A 19,497-nucleotide genomic window follows, 5' to 3' on the forward strand; every position below is an offset into this window, starting at 1 on the left:
TTAACTATAGTCATCATGTTGTACAGTAGTACATCCCCACGACTTATTTTATAACTGTAAGTCTGTACCTTCTGGCTCCCTTCACCCATTTCACTGACCTCCCATCCTTCTGCCTCTGACAATCACCAATCTGTTATCTGTATCTACGAGTGTGTGTGTGTCTGATTCCATATAAGTAAGATCAAATGATTTTTGTCTTCCTCTGATTTATTTTACTGAGCGTAATGTCCTCAAGGTCTATCCATGTTGTTGCAAAAGATAAGATTTCATTTTTTTCTGGCCAAATAATATTCCAATGTGTGTGTAGATACTACATTAATCTTTCAGTGGACATTTAAGTTGTTTCCATGTGTTAAGTATTATAGATTGTAAATAATGCTGCAATGAACATGGGAGTACAGATAAGATACTGGTTTCTTTTCTTTTAGATATATACACAGACGTGGGATTGCTAGAACATATAATAGTTCTATTTTTTTGTATTTGGAGGAACCTCCATACTATTTTCCATAGTGTCTGCACCAATTTAAAATCCACTACAAGTGCACAAGGGTTCCTTTCCTTCAAATCCTGACCATTCTAATAGAGGTGAACTGATATCTCGTTGTGATTTCAATCTGCATTTCCCTTATGATTAGTGATGTCAAGAGTCTTTTCATGTGTCTGGTAACCGTTTGGAGATATGGTAACTTCTTTGGAGATATGTCTACTCAGTTTTTCTTCCCATTTTTAAATCAGATTTTGTTTTGCTATTGAGTTGTATGAGTACTTAAAAAGTTAAGCTTGCCTATTATATATATCCTAAGATAATAGGTTGAACTGTTTTATACATTATTTAAAGTCGATGTTCAGACTATGTTTTACAAAAAGATGGATGTATCAGTAGTTCTAGCGTCAGAATCGCTGAGTTGTAATCCTGGCTTTAAATATATCATCTGCAAAATGGACTTATACTTTGAGCTATTTCATAGGGTGATTACATGGATTAGTTGAAATAATCCATGAAAAACACTTAGAATAGTACTCAGTATAAGATAAGTGCTAAATAAATGTTAGCTGTTTTTAAGGAAAAAGAAAATCCCAAACAACTACTCATCAATGCCTTGATCATGGGCTCTATTTATCCTAATGTTCCTCAACATTTGTGCCATTATATCAATGTATGTTGAGTTGTTTTAGTCTCTCACAGGGGAGAGTGACTGGGGATGACAAAGTAATAGTGGATTTTATAAGTATAAATACAACCAACAACTTACCTGGAATTTTATGTAGCTGAGAATTATTGAAAATCCTTTGCCAAGTTATAATAATAAAAATTAGAATATATTCTGTATAATGTTCCTTATTGGTCTAGTTCATGTTGGTGCTATTGCAGAAGATGCTTAATCCTTTTTCCACTTGGCAGCATTCTTCTATGTTTTACCAAGTGAAATTGTACCCTTTGGGTCTATATTTCATATTACATGAATGCAGTAATACAAAAATCAATGATATTTATATACAAAAATCACCACTTATTCAACAAATGGCAATGTCTTAGGTGCTGCGAATACAGAGCTATGTAAGATCAGTTCTAACCATGGAGCTACAGACTCTTGTTTGGAGAGAGACACACACACTTTGTAGTACAGCGAGGTGAGTACTATGTTAGATGCAGGAAACAAGTACTGCTGTCGAAGCACACCATTTGTGAACTACCTTTAACTAAGGAGATATAATAGACAATAATTTTAATAAGAATGAAAGATTATAGAGGTAAGGTAACACTTCAGTTTCATTTTTTGTACGCGGGGGCAATGGTGGTTAGAGAAAGTCTCCATGGGTGTGAATTTACTTAAGTGGATCCATTTTACGATTTACTCTCCATATTATAAGTGTCAAAGTGAGATGCCAATTACAAAAATTTGTTGTAACATTACCCACCACCAAATAAAATAAAATTAAAAATAAATAAAATAAAATAAAATAAAATAAAATAAAATAAAATAAAATAATAAAAAAGACATTTAGTCTACATATTGGAAAGGATAGCCACCTGCAACCCAAGAGTGAAGCTTTGGTTTTCCTTCATCACATAAACATAACCATGAGGGTATTTGATTCAGTTCCAGGGGCCTCATCTTAAGGGTTATAAACACAGCAAAAGGAAAGAAACTTATCAAGAAAATGGCATGAACACAAATAATATAACATGAATATAGGTTAGAAAACTAGGCATAAATAGCCTAGCTTTATAAAGTCTCATGGGGCAACAGAATTGTTTCCCAATATTATAAAAGGGATTAGACCAAGGATTATTGTCATGTACTACAATGATAGATGTAAAATTGTTGAGTAATGTGTTTGTTTCATTCTATACAGGAAAGTTAAAGTTGTAAAAAATGTGAAATGAGTTGTCCTAGGATGAAGAGAATTCTGCATTCAAGGGGTTTGGCCACAGGACTGAACACGGGTGACAGGAGAGCTGAGCAGGCACACAAACATCATATAAGTAGCAGTAAATTACCTCTTTTTCCAACACTGAGAAATTCTGATTTTAAAATGGGAAACTGGATTAATTTGTTCTTGACTGAAGTTACTAATGAAAGTTAGGAATGTATTAAATGTTGAATACCATTCTGGGCTGCGTTCAAGTAGAGGGAAATAAAATTATACCACTGGCGACCCTTGGGTCTATCATAGAAATGAGATGTCTATCTCATACGGCTATTATAATCAGCAAAAAAAAAAAAAATTAAATAATGACAATTAAAGGGTGGCTGGCTTCTCTAACTAATGAAAGTTCAATATCTTCTAATTATATTGGTGGCACAGTATGGTTGCAATATATGACCTGGTAACTCTAATGCGGCACTAGAATGAGTCTTCATTTCAGCTCTCTGCTGAATGCTTTTAAATCTCGTGGGCATCTGAAATACGCCATTGCCAGAGGGCAAGAGATTCAATGTTTCTGACATGGTAGAGGAACAATATACTTTTTAATTCAATTTATTTCAGTGATTAATTACTGTTTACCCTGGATCATTCTCTATGCAGGGGATAGAAATAATGCAAAGATCAGTAAGGTCAGTAAGGTATGAAACTTGCCCTCGAGTTGCTCACTGTCTAGTGGGAGAGTAAACACATTAAAAATATCTGTTACAGAATCAGGGAAGTATGTTAATGAAGCTACGTCCAAAAGCCATGGAAGTACGTGGGAGCCATCCAATCTGCTGGTGGATGGATAGTGAGAACAGTGGGGAAGGAGAAGGTCAGAGTTAAATTACATTTGAGCTAAAAATATATATAATTCATCAGAGTAAGCCTTATAAATACTGTGGAATAGACATTATAAATACAGCTAACCATATGAATGCATGACACAGTTGGTGTGATTACACATTTGATTGTCTGTGTTGGCAAAGACCTGAATGTGAAGTTGTAGACTTAGATCGTGTAACAAGCCAATGAGATTGGATCCATTAAGAATCTTAAACTTATTTTCCTCAATCATTTTTGTTTCCAAAGCTCACCTACTACCCAATAGATTGTGATGGTTCTCCATTACTGTTCCTGGGCTATGAATCCTCTATCCTGATTTGTTAAAAACAAATCACACGAATCTACTTCTTTGAGATGCAGGCCATTTTGCAAAATTAAGCTCTATACCCATTCACCTAGTTATGCTCACCTGCTTTTTTTTTTTTTTTTTTTTTTCAATCTCTGCAGTTAATCAAGAACCTTGGCACTTTTGATTGAAAAGTGCGATTTGACTAACGCTTGTATAGTTTTGATTGATGTCAAGTCTGTATGGATGGCAATCCCCTCAATGGTAGCCTCTCAGTTTCCTTGATGTCTTAACTCTTTCTTTGGTTCAGTAAGCCACCGTCAAATTCCTACTTTCTCATTTTCTATCTATTGTAAATTTTATTCCTCCAACGACATTGCTTCAAGCATTCTAAAGTCTGACCACAAGTCTCTTTTCCCAGACAGCAGGCTTGGTTATGCCTACTACATCCATTCTTGACCCTCTCTCTACCTCCAGATACTTCTCATTTTTAATATTTCAGTTCTCAAATTTCTTTGTTTGCCAATCTATCATCTAATGATGAACCAAGTACAGGTTGCTTAGTTCATCATTATAAAAACACACTTGTCTATTCTGTAAACACTTTAGGTCATTGTTCCTACAGAGTCATTGACACTGACAAGAACTAAACTAATCAAAGCACCTGGATATTTGAATTGTTTAGTCTTTTTTTATTATCAGAGTTTGGCCCAATATGACAGCTATTGATTACTTTGAGAAGAGAGAGAGAGAGATTTTCCTTAGCCCTCCTATGAAAAATATTCCACGGCTATAATATAAACTAGCAAAGCAAATCCACTTTGAAATTCTTACTATAGTTTGGGACAGTTAGATTTTTATACAATAGGTCAGAAGAATAAATGTGAACTGACACTCATGATGGAAACCAACAGATTTTTCTTTTTTATACACAGATGGACCTTTGTAAATAGTACATACCATAGAACTGAAAGAGTAATTTGTTTCTGGCTATGTCTTATTACATTGCTAGCTGTTATTTTTCCTATGTAAACCTATGTATTGTAGCTTTTATAATCCAAACATCTTTCAAATCCATACATTTCTCACCATCTCCACCCCAACTATTCTAGATCAAACTGTCATCATGGTAAGACATGCTCCTACTTGGTCTCCCTGCCATATTTTCTTTCCCCCTTCTAACTCATGAAGACACTGTAACTAGAATTATATTTTCTAAATGTAAATCTTTCCCTTTACACCTTAACTATTTTAGTGCCTATGGGTCTTTGGATAAAGGTCTAAATCCTTCAAATAGCCCAAAGGGTCATGCCCTGGTCCCTACCTTCCTCTTCACCCTCACCTCCTAGAATACCATTCTTTTCCTCTCTGTCTGTCCCTAGCCTTGTTCTTAGACTTGAGATAAACCATTTTCTCTTTTGGCACATCCATGTTTTTGGTTTTGCTCCAGAAAAGCTGACAAAAGGTAGACCTTACCCATGATTATATCCTCTTTTCTTAACACAGTGCTTTGCTCATAGAAGTAGTTCAGTAAATGTCTACTTAAGGAAAGAAAACTAAAGGAACTGTGTCTACACATAGGATTACTATTCATTGTTATATGGTATAGTTCATTGTTCTTAAATGACCCCCATACACACACATTTTTAATATTTAAAAAATCAGGATGTATCTTACAACTGGTAATATCCGGTAGCTACTTTCTACCAGACGGCTTTCACATCATCGTTGTCATGGCAAGCATTGTGTGTAAAATTGCTTTTGCAGAGGGCATAATGGTACAACTGTAACTTCTTGACTTCATAGTAAGAAACCACTAGTGGACCATTTGAAGAAGAAATATGAGTCCTGATTATTGTCTCAAAATGTTCTGTTGGAAGGGTCCATACTAAGTTACGAGTTAATGATTGTCAATCATTTGAGAGGCAATTTAAGATATTACTGGAGAACTCTCAGGAAATGCCACATTCTCAAAACTCTTCCTTAGAACAAAGGAGGTTACCACGTGAAAAAAATATGGATGCCATAGGTCTGAGTAGAAAGTGATTCAGAAGAAAAGGTCCTTGAATGAGATGATGTAATAGAAAATCCCACAACCAATTTATTCTGATTGTATTTTTCTTTTTATGTTCATACAATAGTGATATATGACAGGAAATTTTTAAATAAGTGTATTTAAAAAATTCTAAGTGATGAAACATTGCATCATGGTTTATGTGGCACCATTTTTTCTTATTTGGCGACTTATAAAATATGGGCACATTTTACAACTTATAAAATATGGGCACATTTTACAACCTATGGGATCTTATATTGAGTGAAATTTAGTCACATCTAGTATCTTTTTAAGTTTTAGGCCATTTCATAGATTTTTTTGTTGTTGTTGTTAAAAAAAGCCATGGAGTTATAGACACATAGGACATTAGAGGTGATATGGTCCAGTTTTTTCACATTGAGGACCCAAATCCTAAATGATGATTAAAAAGAAATACCTATTTTCAAGGAGCTTGTTAATTATCTGACAGATTCAATGTTTTTTCCTTCTCTGTTGGATCCATGTTGAATTACTCATCTCTCAATATTATATGGAAGTACTGTATCTCACAATCTGGTTTTGTACTAGAAAGAACTGTCTTCTCAAGCAGAAGGTTCTAAAAGTGTACCAAGATGGTAAGAAGTACCAGAAGCCTATTTTATCCTCTGTGTTCCTGATAACTTGCCTGCCTGCCATGTGCTGAGGCCTATGATTCAAATGAGCTCTCCACAAAATATGGATACCAAAAATATCACTTGCTTCAGAAAAACTTCCTCATCTACTCCCACCACCAAAAGGCAGAAAAAAAAATTTGCCATGATTAGCAGCCTTCCCACAAGGAAATTTTTACATCCATCTTAATTCACTCTGAGCTTCTCCTAAATAATAGGAGCCACCAATGCACTAAAGATGGTTTGAATTTCCAATATTCAAATTAGCATCAACATTTTTTTTTTTTTGAGCTTCATTATAGTCATTTACCAGGAATTCAGATTTAGCTTGGCAAGCTGAGAAGTACTCAAGAAAAGTACTATTTTTCTTCTCTTTATTAGTTTCATCTGTAGGATAAAATGTCTATAAACCTCACAAGCCCAGTGACTGGCCAATAGTCGGCCCTTTATGAGTATCTGCTAAAATGAAAATAAAGTTAAAGGAAAGGATTATCTTCCTTCAATCTGAGACTGGAAGTGAACTTACAGTCTGCAGAGCCAAACGTTAGCACCAAAGCAAGTCCCGCAAAAGCTCTTTGCTGGGGACTCTGTTTCTGTTGGCAGATTTCTTTAATGGCACGGCTCTGTCTCATGGACCACTGACTCAGTGGGTTTGATGGGAGAAAAAACTCACAGTGTCACAGAGCTGAGACAGGCTGACTCCAACAATCCCTAACAAGCTACATATGGGAAGTAACACAGAAGCCATTTCTATGGGTTTTCTCTTTTGGTGTTTCCTTCTCTCTCTTTTTTTTTTTTTCTTCGTATCAAAAATGCCTTAACATTTTTTTTTTTTTTTTTTTTTTTTTTTTTTTTAGTTTGCTTTTGCATTTCTTTTCCAAATGATCCTAGAGCTCCTGCTAGGAGTTTTGGAATGAAAATTAAACTGAGTTTGTTATTATTGTGCTTCTGCAGTGCAAATCTAGCATGGCTGACTACTGTAGGAAAGAGATGGAATCTTTTTTTTTTTTTTCAGATTCTTGAAACCTATGAATTATCTGCACAGGAAGCTATGGACCCTTGTAGTGTGAAAGGATTCACACTGCAGCCTGTCACCGGGTTAGAAGATGAACTTGGATTTGGGTCTTGCTCAGTGGTGGAAATTATTGAGCACCAATCTAGACAGGAAGTACTCACCCAAAATTTGGATGGAGTAATATAAACAATAATTTATAAGGAAGGGAGTCATTGGGTTATATTTTTACTCTCTCAGGCTATAGAGTAGTGACAACATCTGGAAAGTTGACTGCTGAACCTCATTTTTGGTTGAGTCGGCCAGTCTAAGTGGGTTTTATTAGAATGTGACAATATCTAAGTGACTCATTATGACAATCCCATGGGTGTTCTACAAAAGTGTAGTGAGTACAATCAATGTGTCCCATGTGAACAATGTTCATGTAATAAAAGGATATTTATGTAATAAATCATGTAATAAAAGGATATTTTCTGCTACATGCCCTGCTCAGTTAGTAAATAGATTACGTTTTCCCTCTCGTGGCTACTTCTCTGCTGCTCTTCAGATGCCCACCTCTCCACGGAGCACTCCCTATGCTTCCAGAAAAAGTGACTTCACCAGTGGTTTACTGAGGGGCATGTGGCTGAGGCCTGAGCTAATCAGTGAAATACCATCCTTTGTATCACTGATTCAAAGATAAGTAGGTGGCCCAACGGGGGCCAGTGAGATGCAAGACGTTTTGGGGTAATTCCTTAGAAGGACTCTTCAAACTCTTCATACTCTTACTCTTTCTGTGGACTTAGAGGAGGAACAGGCAGCCTGGAGTTTATCCACAGTCGTCTCGTGACCCAAGGGGATGCGTTTCTTAGGATGATGCTGATGCCACGCATGGCACACACAGGGGCTAATCATTTAAAACCCGAAAGCTGGGTCAATGAATCAAACAGGTTGTGACACCCGACCTGCTTCCCGCACTTACAATTGTAGGAGATAATAATTCCTTTTTATTAAGCAGGTTAAAGTTCAGTTTTCTCTTATAAGTGTCATAAAATCTTAACTGCTAGGATATCTGTTTAAAATATTTGACATAACCAAATAGAAATGAGGTTTATTAATAGAACATTCTTCAAAAGGTACTGTGGACGTTTTTGGCATGTGTGTAAATTTAAGTATCTTATCTGAGCTTCATTGTTCAAGGGTCCGGCTTTGCAAACTGTGTATCTATTTAGAATAAACACAAAACTCATTGAGGTCAAAGCTGGTTAACTAGGAGTGATGAGCTACAATTAAAAAGAAAATGAAAATTTGGGGAGGCCCGAGTGGCTCAGTAGTTTGGCGCCTGCCTTCAGCCCAGGGCGTGATCCTGGAGTCCCAGAATTGAGTCCCATGTCAGGCTCCCTGCATAGAGCTTCTTCTCTCTCTCTCTGCTTCTCCCCCTGCCTGTGTTTCTGCCTCTCTCTGTATTTCTCATGAATAAATAAATAAAATCTTTAAAAAAAAATTCTACACATTCTCTTCTATTGTATCCTTAAGTATAAAATGCAGGTATGAGCTCCAAGCAAACTTGAAGGACACATTTTAGAAATTCTGTGGTTCAAGCAATGTGTCCTCTTGGCCTGCAAGCACCAGCTGCTTTGGAGAAAACCTTTGGAGAAAGTGTTAGCGTCTGCTCTTTCCCACGGCACACCTGCTACGCATGGCTTTCAGTTCTCTACGCTAATGCTGTGACACAGAGATCTCTCCAACTTGTGTTGACAGAATAACTAGGGGAAGGGTCTTTCCCATAAGAGCATGGTACCAGATGTGGCCTTGCTGTGGCTCAGGTCCTAAGGGAAGGACCCTAACAGCCTTCCACGTACGCTCCAGGGATGAGCTGTCAATGCCCTGAGTCAGCCTGCTGCTTAAGGACATTCTCCAGACTGTCCTCTTCAAGAGACGTCGGCTCCTCAGTTCACCTGAAAAATGAAAAAGCAAACAAGACTCTCCATCCACAGGTAATCTGAAGTATTTTTCCTACACCCTTTTCCACCCCCTTTTTATTGATTGGCTTTTTCCTGTGTTCTCTAAAAATAAAGACATTCTCCTACATATGTATATAAATTTTATGCAGCAGCCAAATAATAATGTCTCCAATTAATGACTTTACTGCTTAAATAATTCTGAGTTACTCTTTGACAGGTCCAAGATGAACACACGTTTCTATTTCTTCCCTGGTGCTGCTCAGAGCCATGAATTACTATGAGGACCCTACAATGCTGGGCTAAATATTCAATAATCTTCCCTAGAATAATTGTCCACCCTTCCCTATGGAACTGTGATGTCTTGGATAGCCGTGTCTCAGTCGCCTAGAGGAGTCCAATGCTTCTAAGATAACACCAGGCAAAATTGCACAATCACACTGCTCCGCCCCACTCAAGTTCAAGTCATGCAACCAACCTGACCCTTCTGCCAGGATTGTCCTGGATCCCCTCTGTTGGAACTCTCTGAAGGGGTTCCTTTTCTCTACTAGCTTCTTTCTTTCTCTTGATCTCTATTTCATTTTTTAAAGATTTTTTGTTTGTTCATGAGAGACACAGAGAGGGAAGCAGAGACACAGGCAGAGGGAGAAGCAGGCTCCATGCAGGGAGCCCGACGTGGGACTCGATCCCAGGACCCCAAGGCAGGCACTAAACCGCTGAGCCACCCGGGCTGTCCTTGATCTCTATTTCTTTTTTCTTCTTTTTTTGTTAATCTCTATTTCTTAATTGAAATCTGGCTGGAAGATGCACCATCTTCCTTGTAGCCCTCTCAAGTGAAAGGTGGTTTCTTGCCCCCATCTCAAACTTAGAAAAGTGAAGTGTGGCAGGTACCCCCGCACTTGCTTATGATGGAAGCTTCCCTATCATTTTAGTTTTTTAACTTCTTAGAAACAAAATAAGAATAAAAACCCAACACAAAACAGCTTTGGATGTCACGCCGTCCTGTGCTACTTCATTTGGGAGTTAATACTTCTAGGATTGCCAGTCCTCCCCACTCATTAGTTGGAGTTCAACTTTTAGCTAACAGAAGTCTGTGTGACTTATTCTGGATTTTTTTTCAGTGAATTTAATGCATTTAAAACATTTCACATATTTATACTCATTACCTCTCTATGGCGTTGGGTCCTTAATGTCTCAGCTTTCTAACCTCTTCCATGCCACCCTCACTGCCCGCCCCTTATTCACCCGCAGGCCATCATAGTACAAAATGCTCACCTTTCAAAATCTTAGCGATGGACCATTACCGCAGATTCTCCCCGTTTACCTTCTCTAGGATTCAAACTATGACTTGACTTTGACATTTTAAGAGTTCTTTGAGCAATTATTAGCCTGCAATTTTTTGTTCTTCCTCCTTTTGTTTTATTATGTTGATGGTATAGTACCATTCTCTCATTTCCTCTCCCCACCCCCAAACTATTTTTGATTCTGTGGCCTATTTTTATCATTATCCTCAAAGTCCTTTTAGGTCCTTGCCTTTCTCTCACACTTAACATGAAATCTATTAAGATATGCTTTTAATTTTATTTTTTCGAAGTTAATTTAAACATTACTATGCATCATCACTTTGCTGCCATTCTTTTACAAGGCTGTATCATCTTATACCTGGGTCATCTCAACGGCCTCGAAAATGACATTTCTGCTTCCACTCTTGTGTTCTGCTCTTCCCGTATCCTTCTGAACACAGCCACTGTGCATGTGTGTGCGTGTGTGTCTGTGTGTGTTAATTTTAAAAATCATTCTAATGGTTTCCTTTTCACTGGCATTGGAATTCAGTCCTATTATATCCTGCAAAGCTTTACATGACCTGACCTGGGGCTTCCTCTTGGCTTCCATCCCTTAATATCCCCCTCATCCCCGTTGACTCTTCTACTCCAGTCACACTCTTCATTCCTCAATTTTTCCAGATACACCTGTTCCTCAGGGCTCTTGCACTTGCTGTTCCCTCTACCAGGAATGCTCTTCTTCCAGATAGCCTCAAATTTCACTTCTCCATCTCTTTTTTTTATTATTTCTTTTCTTCTGCTTATTTTGTATTTGATTTGCTCTTCTTTTTCCATTTTCCTAAGGTGGAAACAGCTTATTGATTTTTTATCTTTCTCCTTTTTCTAATATATATTCAATGCTATAGCTTTTCCTCCAAGCACTGCTTTTGCTACATTCCACAGATTTTGACAAGTTGTCTTTGTTTTAATGCAAAATACATTTTTTTTAATTCTCTTGAGATTTCTTATTTGACCCATGTGTTATGGAGAAGTGTGTATGTGTGTGTGTGTTTAGAAGTGTGTTGTTTAATCCCCATGTATTTTTGGATTTTCCATTTATCTCTTTATTGCTGATTTTCTAATTCAGTTTCTTTGTGTTCTGAAAGCAGACATCGTATGATTTATATTCTCTTAAATGTGTGCAGGTGTGCTTTATAGCCCAGCATGCAATCGATCTTGGTAAATGTTTCAGGTGTGCCCGAGATGAATGTGTACTCGCCATCATTGAATGAAGTAGTCCGTGGATATCTTTTGTACCCGGCTGATTGATGGTGTTTTTGAGTTCAACTGTCCTCACTGATTTCCTGCCTACTGGATCTGTCCATTTCTGATGAAGGAATGCTGAAGTCTCTGCATTTGACAGTGGGTTCATTCTATTCTCCTTTGAAGTTCCAGGAGTTTATTAAACCTTATTGGTTTGATGTTATGTTGTTAGACTCATACATATTAAGAATTATTATGTCTGCTTGGAAAATAAATTTCTTTTTTTTGATTATTTATGTATTCATGAGAGACACAGAGAGAGGCAGAGACACAGGCAGAGAGAGAAGCAGGCTCCCCATGGGGAGCTTCATGCAGGACTCGATCCCAGGACCCTGGGATCAGGACCTGAGCCGAAGGCAGACGCTTAACTGCTGAGCCACCCAGGTGCCCTGGGAGATAAATTCACTTATCATTATGTAATATCCTACTTTATTCCTGATAATTTTCCCCTTTGAACTCTGTCCTGTCTGAACTTCACATAGCAACTCTATGATCTTTGGAGGAGTGTTTACAAAGTGTATTTTCCTGCATCCATTTAATTTCTAATTTGTATGGGCCTTTTTTACTTGCAGTGGGTTTCTTGTAGACAAAATATATCTAGGCCTTTTTTTTTAATCTATTCTGGCATTCTTTGTCTTTTAATTAGTGCAGACCACTGACATTCAAAGTGATCATTGGATTATTGATACACCTTGGCTTGATATCAACCATATTTGTTGCTGCTTCCTACTTGTTGCCCTCTTCTTTGTTCTGTTTCTTGGTCTTCCACACTTTTCTGACTTTTACGGTTTTAATCGAGCATTCCATGATTCCACTTTCCTACCTTTCTTAGCATATCAGTTATTCTTTTTTTAAACTCTTTTTAGTGGTTGCACTATAGTTTGTAATACACTTTATAACTAATCCAAGTCTAGTTTCAAATAACATTACACTGCTTCCTGAGTAATATGAACATTATAACAACATAATCCTAAATCCTCCCTCTTATCCTTTGTATTTTCAATATCATCTATTTTGCTTATACATAAGAATAACAATCACGATATGATATACATAAGAAGACATCCTTGAATACAGTTGCTATTATTTTGAACATACTTCTATTTATTAGATCAATTAAGGATGATAAAAATGAAGCTTTTAATTTATATAAATATTATAAGGGATTTTTAAAATATTTTATTTATTTGTTTATTAATAGAGACACACACACACACAGAGAGGCAGAGACACAGGCAGAGGGAGAAGCAGGCTCCATCCAGGGAGCCCAACGCAGGACTCGATCCCAGGACTCCAGGATCACACCCTGGGCTGAAGGCGGCACTAAACCGCTGAGCCACCCAGGCTGCCCTATACAAATATTATATAAAATAAATATATATCCCTTCTTCAATGGTTCCCTTTCTTTATATAGATTCAAGTTTCTGATCTATATATTTCCCTTCTCTCTAAATAACTTATTTTAATATTTCTTGCAAGTTAAGTCTACTGGCAACAAATTTCCTTAATTTCTGTGAACGGAGAAAGTCTTTATTTCTCCTTCACTTTTGAAGGATAATTTCACATTTTATATCGGTGTGTCTTTTCTTTTTTCCAACACTTTAAATATTTTGCTCAATCTCTTCTTGCTTGCATGGTTTCTGACAAGTCATATGTGACTCTTAGTGTTCCCCCCATAGGTAAGGTAGTTTTTATCTCTAGTTTCTTTCAGGATTTTTTTTTTTTCATCTTTCATTTTCTATACTATGACAATAATATGGCTGTGTGTGTGTGTGTGTGTGTGTGTGTGTGTATGTGTGTGTGTGTGATTCTGGCTTTTCTCTTGCTTGGTGTTTTAGTGTTTGACATTAATTTAGGAAATCCTGTCATCATTTCAAATATGTCTTCTGTTCCTTTCTCTCTTTTTCTTCTGCTATTCCCAATATGCATATGTTACACCTTTTGCATTTGTCCCACAGTCCTTGAATATTTTGTTGTTATTATTGTTTCATTTTTTTAGTTCTATTTGCATTTCAGTCTTAAGGGATTCTATTGAGATATCCTCAAGTTTAGAGATTGTTTTACTCAGCTGTGGCCTGTCTACTAATGACTAAACTGTCTTCAAAGGCATTCTTCATGTCTGTGACAGTGTCTTTGATCTCAAGCATTTCTTTTTGGATCTTTCTTAGTTTTTCCATATCTCTGTTATTTGCCCATCTAATCTTGCATGCTGTCCCTCTATCTGGTAAGTAAGAGGCCTTAGAATACTAGTCATAGTTGTTTGAAATTCCTGGTCAGATCATTCCAACATCCTTGCTGTGTCTAGTTCTGATACTTGCTCTGTCTCTTGAAATTATATATTTTGCCTTTTGGTATGCCTTATATATTTTTTTCTTGATAGCTGGACATATTGTACCATGTGAAGGGAACTGTTGTAAGTGGCCTTTACAAATGTGGTGGTGAGGTGTGTGCAGGGTGGGAAGGGGGCAGGAAGCAACCTATAATCCCATTATTAAGTCCCAGACTTTCCGTAAGCTTGTGCCTCTAGACTTCAAACTTCATTGTTTCTCAGTTTTTTTCTCCCCCCTCATGAGACAGGTTGGCTAGAGTGGAAGTGATGTATTTCCCTTCTCCCATGTGGAAGGTTGCAGTTGTCTATAGTTGGGTATTTCTGCTCCCAGGTCACTTAGGCCCTGATAATACTCTAGCAAATTAGGTTCCAGTTAACTAGTTTTTCCTGAGGAAAGAGCTTGTTAAGAAAAACAGAATGATCTAGTATATTCCATATGGGGCTTTTTTTTTTTTCCTACTCCTGCCAGAAGCATGAAGGAAATTTTTTCTGATATTTACTGTGAGTACCTAGTCAAGCTCCTAGAAGAAAAACTCACAGTATTGCAGGGGACCTGCTTGGAGTTTTTAACCTTTAGAGGTGCCCACCCAGGCCTCCAGCAATTTGTCAAGTACACTTAAGTTTTTTCTACCCCAGCCCCTGTACCCAGGATGATTTCTTTACTTCGGTCTCTGCTCAGGTAAGCCACAATTCCCCATATCTGCCCATCTGTCTCTCTAATCCTGTGGTCAGTGGTCTTCCTGGTATCTTCACCTCTCCTGCAGATGCAAGGAGAGTTGTTGGTTTTTTTTACTTGTTGTTAGAATAGAGTAGTGACTTTAAGCACATGCATAACTGGAAACTAGAAGTCTTTGCTTATTTTAATTTTTCTGATCTGTGTAATAGAGCTATTAACAATACCTACCTCATGAGGTTGTATTGACTCAAAAATATTTACTAACTTAATATTTTCCCAGCTTTTCTAGGACCTTGGCATAAGGAAATGTCAAGGTTGAATGTGAAATGTTTTCATTAGTAGTCTTTTATAAATGTGGCTATTAGACTATTTTATTTTTAAACCCCCAAAATAGATGGTAACCATTAATTGATAATTATATTCACATTATAATTTATGATTCTTTTCATTATCATATATTTTCATAAAACTTATATTTGGCCCTTGGCCATTTTCAAAATGCTTTTCATTTTTAATATTTAATATTTATGTAACCCACGGTCATTTTAAAAGTTAAGTAAATTGATGATCTCTTGTTATATACTTAAAATATACAGCACACACAGTGAAAAAAAAAGTATTCTGAGTGATTGATATGAAAAAATGCCCAAGCTACAGGTGATTGTTCTGTATTTATTTAACACCTTCAGGGTGATGAAAGTATAAGGACCAGCTTCACTTGAGGAAAAAAAATGAAAACAAATATTAAATAATATTTAAATATTATAGGTGATGTGTTAGAAAAACCTATTTGTTTTGTTTTGCCTGCAAATGCATGTTTAGAGCATAATGTCAACATTCAGACAAAAAGTGTTTGAGATTCTCTTATTTTTCATTACTAAGTAAGCCTGAATATTAGAGCAAAGTTATCAGAGCACCATGTTAGGTTTTCATTTTTTGAGACCTTCATTTAAGCACGTTGAAGAAAATGAATTAAGATCAGAAGATCATTTGAAATGGATTGAGCCTTATCTAGCAAAAAATCTAATCAATGCTCCCTGCCTCACAGGATGGACTTGATTGTTCACTACCTATTACTAACAGATGGCTGTTTCTGGTCCTCATTTAGGGAACAAGTGTCCTCAGTCCATTCCACAGAGGCCATATGTTCCCGGGCAAGCCTACTGTCCTATGTGGCATCACTCCATTTTAGTACAGGAGAAATTGGATTGTCAAAGACAGAAATCTGAGTCAGAGTTCAGTTGCATCATCAGTTGGTTCAAAGAACATGCTTGTTTGGAAATCCAGATCATGGGGCTATAATTCTCCCTATTTATAAAACTGGAAGTCAGAAATCAAATTACCTACAGTAAAGCAAATCACTATACTTAGAACAATTGTTTTTAAGAATACTGTTTCTGAGGTAATTTGGTCACTGCCAGATACTGCAAGAGTGTATTTAGGAATAAAAGACTTCCAAAAATTAAAATTCATGTGAGAGCATGCAATATTCCTAATTTTAATGGATAAGCCTTTCTCTGAAATATTCCTAGAGATTATTCAACAATTGGAATAGATAATCCTGTTATGTTAGGCCGTGCATATGCACATAGGCTTACAAATGCAAAATGGTAGAAAATATCTGGATTGACCCCCATGTCACTAATCCTAGCGAAGGAATGAGAATAACAGTGGTGTACATTTACAGTACATTTTCCAGGGTGTTTTTGTGTTGATGATTTCATTTAATCCTCAGGACATCCACTGAATTAGTTACTTTAATCCTCAATTTTTCAGATGGGAGATATTATCCAAATTTGTCAAGATCACCAAGTTCATAAATGTTGGAGCCAAGACTCGAACCGACATCTTTGGACTCTTAGGCCTTAGGCTCATTTCACTAAATTTCAGAATCAAAATTCATTTTTCTTTCACTGGGATAATATTTTACTTTCTCTTGAGAAAATGGCTGTCATAATTTACTATTACTTCCACAATTCACTTTGAGGGAATTTATAGAAAAGAAGAAACCAGTATAGAGATTCATGAAGACCCAGAGAGATTTTCTTATGGTAGAAGAAATGCTCACGTATTCATCACATTAAAGAGAAATCATCAAAGGTTGTAGAAAAGGGAAATGAGCAGAGCCACAAACAGCTTTTCCACAAGTACTCACCCATTTTAGTCCCTGTTTTTCCAGCTTTCCTTCTTTTCACCTATTTGGGACTTTCTTGCTGTTTGAGGAAAAAAAAAACATGAATTGATTTCTTCAGTTAACACAACTATTAGTGATCTAACAAATTACCCCTCTATGATTTTGAACGTTTGTAAAAGAGAAAATAAAACTATATAGAACATATATGAAAAAAGAAAATGAAACAAATGAACTAAAATCCATGCAGTTGTAGGGTGAGGAGAGACTCAAACATGAAGAGAACAGGATTTCCTATTTTCATTTGGGAGTTGGGCAACCACATGATTTAAAAGTAAACTCTTATTTGTCTGCGTTGTGTGTTTTCTGCACATATAGGAAAAAACTAAAAATCTCATTCAAAACAGCCAAATAGAAAGGAAACAACCTAGTTCTTCTCCCTGTGCCTAAGACATTGTATACAGGATATCCCCCACCCAAGAAATTATGTGTGTGTGTGTATATATATATATATATATATATATATATATATATAACACAGTTTTAAATATTACTCTCTATTCCTTCTTATATATATATTTATTATAATAAATCTTATTTGTATTTATTATATATTTATATATAATATTATAACAAATATTATATATATATATATTCCTTTCTGAATTGACAACACCTAGAAGTCAAAAGGCAAATGTGAGGAGGTTAGGTTTTTTAATTTAAGAGATATGCCTACTTGAAAATTGTCAAAAGCCACCTACTTTTAATCATTTCCTCTTTCCTGAGCACAGAACAAAAGATATTTTTAAAAAACATAATATCTTCCTACATAGAACATAAGGCTGATATTTTTTAAAAAGTGAAGGAAGGCATTCAACTTTTGGAGGGCTTCTTCCCCCTAACCAAGGCAAAAGATGTTTTAAAAATACAGAGTGATTATACAGATAAGATTCAATGAGAATAGTAATTTAGGAAATGTGCTCAAACAGAATCAAATCAATATTACCGAATCTCCTGTGAACACAGTTTTAAATATTACTCTCTATTCCTTCTAGGGTTAGGTTATTGATTGCAAAAATTGTTCCCAAACCTCCATTCTGAATAATTACACTCTGCTTGCTTGTCTTTTCCCCCCAGTGCCATGAAAATTACAGCATTCTAATCAATAAAGATATAAAATCAGAGGAACAGAAACCGTGGTTTCTGCCTTTCCCACATTTCACACTTTTGTAAACACTAACACTTGTCTGCAATTATTTTCCTCTGAGGGTTGTGTTTTATGAGGCCTTTTCTAATGGGAAATCTGGATAAGTTTTTGTTTTGTTCTGTTCATTCTCCTTATCACATCCCATTGGATTGTCGGCTAAACGTACCAGCACACATCCCTCAGATGTCTTTATGCCTAGTTCCATTTGTTACATCGTGTCCAAAACTACAATAGTGTAAAATATGAAAGCAAGTTTTGGCTATCGTTAGGCAATTCTACAAAAAAAAGACACATTTTGGTTATTTTGATCATTAATATTTCCACTTAAAATCAAGACAAACACTTAAAATCAGCAAGCGTTCATACTATTGACTCAAATCAGTTGAGCTTAGTTTTATTTTCTTGTTGCTAATGTTCCAGGCTGATTTTAATTGGTTTGGGTATTAGAAAGCCGAAGATCAACTGAGCCAGATTTCCTTTTAGCTGAATGTAAAGCTCAGATCACTTTAGTGATTCCTAAACATAGTGTGGAAGAAACTCAGCCACTACTCCTTACAATAGGTAGAAGCGTATCAGAAAAGAGAAGAGGGATCCCTGGGTGGCGCAGCGGTTTAGCGCCTGCCTTTGGCCCAGGGCGCGATCCTGGAGACCCGGGATCGAATCCCACGTCAGGCTCCCGGTGCATGGAGCCTGCTTCTTCCTCTGCCTGTGCTCTGCCTGTCTCTCTCACTGTGTGCCTATCATAAATAAATAAATAAATTAAAAAAAAAAAAAAAGAGAAGAGTTGACATGGTGTGTCTGTTTGAGGTTTTCTAGTTGTTAAAAGAACCAGGAAGCATTCCCCAGGCCCAGAATGGGTCCTTTAAAAACAGAACCATCTACCAGACCTTTATTAAAAGCATAGGTTTTAGAGTTAGGTGCCCATGGGTTTGAATCTTATTGTTACAGGTTGCTGGTTGCATAATTTTGGCCAAAATGCTGAAACCTCTGCAAGATTTAGTTTCATTCTTTGTATGAGATGGTACCATTCATGCTTACTAAAGAAGTTGTTAAGGGAATTAGATAACTTGTTCCTTGTACTGTGATTAGCAGAGTGTGTGGCACCTAGTAAGTATTCAGTAAATATTAGCTATTAATTTTGTGACACTTTTATTACTATTAGATAACCCATGGGGGCTGTCAGGTAGTTCAATCAGGGATACTTTTTCTATGTGTTGAACTTAACCACAGTACCTGATAGAGAATAAACTTTTGTAGAAACTCTGTGAATAATGAATAATGATGAATAGACTTAGCTCTTAAGTAATGATGGCCGGTCTTGATTTCCTTGCGGCCTGTCTTAAGACATATCATTGCTTACTCAT

This window comes from Canis lupus, chromosome 18 (genome assembly GCF_011100685.1).
Source record: "Canis lupus familiaris isolate Mischka breed German Shepherd chromosome 18, alternate assembly UU_Cfam_GSD_1.0, whole genome shotgun sequence".
Lineage (NCBI taxonomy): Eukaryota > Metazoa > Chordata > Mammalia > Carnivora > Canidae > Canis > Canis lupus.